The following is a 5,740-nucleotide window of genomic DNA, read 5'->3' on the forward strand; positions in this document are numbered from 1 at the left end:
TTTAAAAGAATTTTTAAAAAATTTAAAAACTGTGACAATAAATGCAAATGTGTTTAAGTTTGAAATCTTCACGTCAGAGACATTTAAATTTTTGGCTTTATAGTCATTTTTCGCTGCGTCTTTTCACATTTACAAAATTGCTATTTAGATAATAAATAATCCGTTTATTATATAAGCATTTATTGTATCCAATAAATAGCGTTCTTTAGTTATATATTTTAATAAGTTTATATTTAAATAAATACCTGAAGTCTTTCATAATATTCTGTTGGCAGTTCGAAAATGCGACTGAAATAACTAAAGGTTGACGTCAGGATATTGTGTATGTTAACTGTATGTTCCGCTGGCCGGGAATGAAAAATATTTCCTACAGGGAAGGCTATTCCTCTACTGCATCAATCCTAATAACTCATTTGCAATTGACAAGTGTTTATAATATCCCAGTCCTAAACGAGAGATTCGAATCCGATCTTTTCCAAGGCTATCCCTGTTACTGACTGAGCTATAGAGGCTATATTTTCCAAAAAACTAACGCATGCTGTAGTTTATCTCATACACCACCTGACCGAGAAATGACTTAGCAATATACGCCAAGCTAGACGGAAATGCAACACCACCGCTCAACATAGTCCGAAATCTGCTGTTGCATCATGGGTAAGAATTCGATTGTAGTAACATTACATTATGCGGTACAACATTCGTCATATTCCTGCATTCATTCTCACTTGTACTGACTACTCTCGCCTATGATGATGCATAACGTATGAGTGATAAACTTGAATAGATGAATTGCTAGAATAAGTAGCACGCTGTTATTTTCAGTAAATGCGTTCAAGTACAGTAGTTCTCCCCCCCCCCCCCCCTAATCAGCGGGGAATACGTTCTAAGGCACACCGCGGATAGTACCGAACCCTATTTTATACTATGTTTTTTTCCTATACATATCTATGATAAAATTTTATTTATAAATTAGGCACATTAAGAGAATAACAACAATAGCCAATAATAAAATAGAATAATTATAACTACACTGTAATAAAGTTATCTGAATGTAAATGGAATCCTAGCAACCTCAGCACACTTTTTTTTTTTTTAATGATTTATTTATTATTTTATAAAGTCGAGAACTTGCATCTCTTTCACTTAAAAGGAAGCGATTTACGGCTTCTCTTTGGCATATCCGAATTGCCAGCATCCGGTACTCTTGCGCTTTGGGGGCCATTAAGTAAAATAAGGGTAACTCGAACACAAAGCACTGTGATACCGTGACAGTCGATCTGATACCCGAGAACTACTCCGAACGACGCGCTATTCCTGATTTCCCAAAGGCTGTAAGCTGCGGGTAGCTTTCTCCACCTTTGCAACGAGTTGTCCTGGTGTTGGACTACCTCTGGGTTCAACCGCATTGTCTATTACTAAAAGAAACAGCTATAGGACTTCATTTCGGCGATGTAAAATTACACAGGCAAAGTGGATATTAGATCCAACATTCTTTCAAAGCCGAATGTTTGTAGAAACTAGAAAGTTTCGTAAGTTGACGTGAAAGCTTACAAGAATACAATCATCGGCATCCCCGAATTGTCTTAGCTATTTAAGCCAAGTAGGAAGTGCAACTCTGGGATGCCACCCCGTGTGGTGACTGGGATAAGTATAGCCTCACTTAGCCCATGCATGTCGTACGAGGCGGCTAAAATGGGTACCCAGGGAGGGTATGGATGGCAATGCTGTAGCCAATGAAGTTTTAACTGAGGCTCGGCTATTGCTGTTACACTCCTGCCATGATCAGAGCTATATTTCTTCTACAGATAACAGGGAATATGAAAAGCATTCCTGCTTCACCCATCTAGCCAAAAAAAAAAAAACTCGGGGATGCCGATGATTGTATTCTCGTAAGCTCTCAGGTCCACTTACGAAACTTTCTAGAAATTCGGCATAGAAATAATGTTGGATCTAATATCCACTTTGTCGATGTAATTATAAATTGTTTATTACTGGAATTTTCCATTGAACATTTTCGGTTGACCGCGGATAGAGGAGTGGGGACTTCGGTATATTTAGCAGATGCTTTTTATCGAAAGGATTTTCTTCATTATCCTTCCCATCATTTGAGTTATTCCAGATGGTTGTCGGTGAAAAAAAGAACATCCTTTTATCGGAATATTTAATTTTCGGTGCATTGTAAATTAAAGTTCTCGTTATAAAGACTTTGTAAAGTTCTCCACTTGACTGACAGTACAATTTTGCTGCACATTTTAGGAAAAGATTTACTTTTTTTTCTCATTTCCATTAACGAAATATTGTAAATTTACAGTACGTTAGTACCTCGGATGAATAAAAATTTTTATTTTAATATATATATATATATATATATATATATATATATATATATATATATATATATATATTTGTACTTTTTCCATCGTACGAAAATATTGCTTTAAAGACCAAACGTGAAACTTTTTCAAGCCACTTCTGGCTTCCAATGAGCTTGAGAGGTGAATTACAATGTTTGTAATTATCTTGAGAAGATAATTATAAACATCCATATCTACAATGGAACTCCAACTCACAGCTTGTTGCTTTGTAGCGAGTACGTTAACCACTCGGCAACGAGGTAGGCGAATTAATGCTTATATTATAATATCATTTAAGCAGTCTTCTATAGGTATTCGGTATAAAAGGAAAACCTCATTAGCTCAGTCGTTAACTGTATCTCTGGAAACACTTGGAATTCAATCCTATCAAGGAATTCTGGTGAGAGAGCCCTACCAGATGCACATGAGACCGGCTATTGTTACTTTTTTTTTTTTTAAACGAACAGCGAAGAAAATAAGTTTTTGAAGCCCACGGGAAAAGGAAAAAATATATATTATTTTGAATGATTAGCGTAGGAGATTCTAAAGAATGACAGACAATTGTAACTTTCACATGTATTAAATTTATTCTGCAGAAAAATCTCCTTTATATGAACTTCAACAAACTTGCTTCACAATGACGTTCGCTCCTCCAGATTACAAATTCTCTGTTTAATTTCGAAGATAGATTGGTTAGTTTTACACTTTACTTCTTTCATTCTAGTCTGATTATATTACTAAATTCACTATCGACGAATTCAAGTCTCCCTTTCAGATGTATTATGTTAAGACAATGTTAAACACATTCACGAATTGCGAAACATTAATATTTATTGATAAGAATGCGTCATAAAATATCTTCGTAAGTTTGTGTTATAGTCTAGTCGAGATTCTCCTGTGAGATTTATTCACTTGTGACTGACTTTGCATTTAGTCGTATTAAACTTGCTATGACGTTAATCCAGTTCCATCTAGAAATGAACAATTTCAGTTAATTCCCTCGGTATTCTTTGAAGCAAAATTCGAAATGAATTTAAATTGAAATTATGCACAGTGGAGAGCAAAGTTGAGCTTAATTATTTACGAAGTATATCTGCCTGATTTCGAATTGCTACTGCAAAACTAATAGCCATTAAAATATTGAGAATAGATACAATGAATGCTTATAAAATATTTAAATTATATCTGCCTTATTTGTCTAAATTAAAATATAATGCCACTTTAATATTACAAAGTGTCTAAGCAGTTGAGTTAATCTGATAACGGATGAATTTAACAGGAAGAAAAGTAGGGTGTGAGTTTGAAAATGGGAGAAAGGTGGTCACTATTTTTTGCTATTTTTCTGATGGGTTTTGAAGAAAGTGGTTGAAATACTGTATACAATTCGAGAAATGCACGGTTTACTTGTTAACAGCTATAGAAAGTGTCTATGGAATCGAAGCTCTCCGTCGTAAAAAGCGAAGTCCGGCAATAAGTGTAATTCTGACTATAAAAAATTCAACCGACGAAACATTTCCAGTTCGTAAATCGAGTTTCGGGAAGCGGAAATTGTTTTAATGAAGGAAGTATTTTGGAGATAGTTCGAAACTAGAACTGATCAGTTAGAAATAATTAATATTTTAAAGGAATTTATATTAATTCCAGATATAAAGTTTTCTTATCCCACAATTTTACACTAGCATACATTAATCATGAAATATTTGTTTTCTGCGAAGAATGTAGGTTAATACAACTACAAGTAAATTTTCTGAAACTAATTTGAGATGCTCACTTGAGTAGAACGATTTAGAGAAATGCAACTTTCGGTCAATCATATAAACGTCGGCGAAAGTACATTTTTTCAGATTCGAGTCTGGGTCAAATCTCGACAAGACGCGAGGAATCTTTTTTTTTTTTAATTTGAATGTTAAGAAATAAACTCGGAGAATACACTTAATTTCCTAACCTTATCCACTTTCAACAAAGATAAAATTTCACTTGTACCTTGTTCTTAATACTTCAGTGCTTAAATGGCTTCTCTGAATATGCATTAAAAATAAAACAGTAACAAATTATTACTATATGATTACCCAGGAGACGATGAAACGAAAGAGTCCTTAAATTTGGTTATAGGATAAAAAACTGCATCTTTTTTTTTCTATAAAGTAGAATTATTTAAAAGTATAAAAGTATAGTTATCTTTTCTGTAATTATACTTTTCTAAAAGTATAAATACGGCATTGTGATAAGAATACACAAGTTATTTTATTTTATAAACTGAATTATCCACCCTGTGGTGGGTATAAGAGTTTCTTTCTATCTGGTATTTCTATCTCGAATATTTGAGAAACTTACTTCCGATTCTTAGTCTTTCCGTTTTCGCCCCTTGAAACGTGCATAATGTTTTTAACTATGTCAGTATTCTTTCTTCTGGTTATATAGATACGTAGCAGGTTAGTTAATATTCTTTGCTTAAATCAGTTTCCATTATTCAAACAAGAAGTTTGTTTTATAATTTGTTTTCTATTCTGGGGAAGTTCTTCCGGATATAAAATCTCTGAATACACTTTTGGGTTCAGCCACCTTGCGGAGGTAAAATTAATGAATAGGGTATAGAGAACAGCAAATATTTTTCAGAGGTCTGTGCTATCATCAGCCTGACTGACAGGATAAACATGAAAGATAAAATAGTAGAAGATATTACTTTACATTTCTGAAGTGTGCGAAATAAGAAATAAAAAAACTTCCATTCTCATTATCTTAGTGCACAATAATTAGTATAACAATTAGGCTTTGTAGTTACACGATGACGGCAATGCGAATGTAAAAAAAAGGTCAGGAAAAGTTGCCTTGAGCAAAACGGTCTCTGCTGAATTGCAAACCATAATTAGCATGTTAAATGCAGCAGATTATAAGAATTCCCAAGTGCAGAAATAAAGTATGAGATGATTTTATGGTATATGGAAAATAATGTGACCTAAAAACGTAAGCTAGATCTTAATTATAGAATATTAAGAAAATAAATCGTTTTATTAAGAAAATAATTAAGAAATATTAAGAAAATAAATAAAAATTGGTGAAATAAAAAGTCGCCATAAATTAGATTTCTCCCACATAGAATAAATAGAAGCATTGGAAAGTCTAGCTCTTTCAGTATAATTTATATAGTAAGACTACTATTACATTATAAATGTAGTAAATATCACCATGCTTAGACAAGGCAGTAATTTCATTAGATGCATTAATATGCATCTAATCAAAACTCCAATGGCTTTACCATTCCTTATTTCACAATTTTACTTTAATCAGTAGAAAAAAAATGGTTATAGGAACTAGTATGCACAGTAGCTGTGGTATTTATTACCGTTTCAATCTTTTTTGAAATTATATCCAGTGGTACAACTCAA

The sequence above is a fragment of the Typopeltis vanoorti genome, chromosome 22, assembly GCF_054136105.1.
Source record: "Typopeltis vanoorti isolate ZY-2024b chromosome 22, IOZ_Tvanoo_1.0, whole genome shotgun sequence".
Lineage (NCBI taxonomy): Eukaryota > Metazoa > Arthropoda > Arachnida > Uropygi > Thelyphonidae > Typopeltis > Typopeltis vanoorti.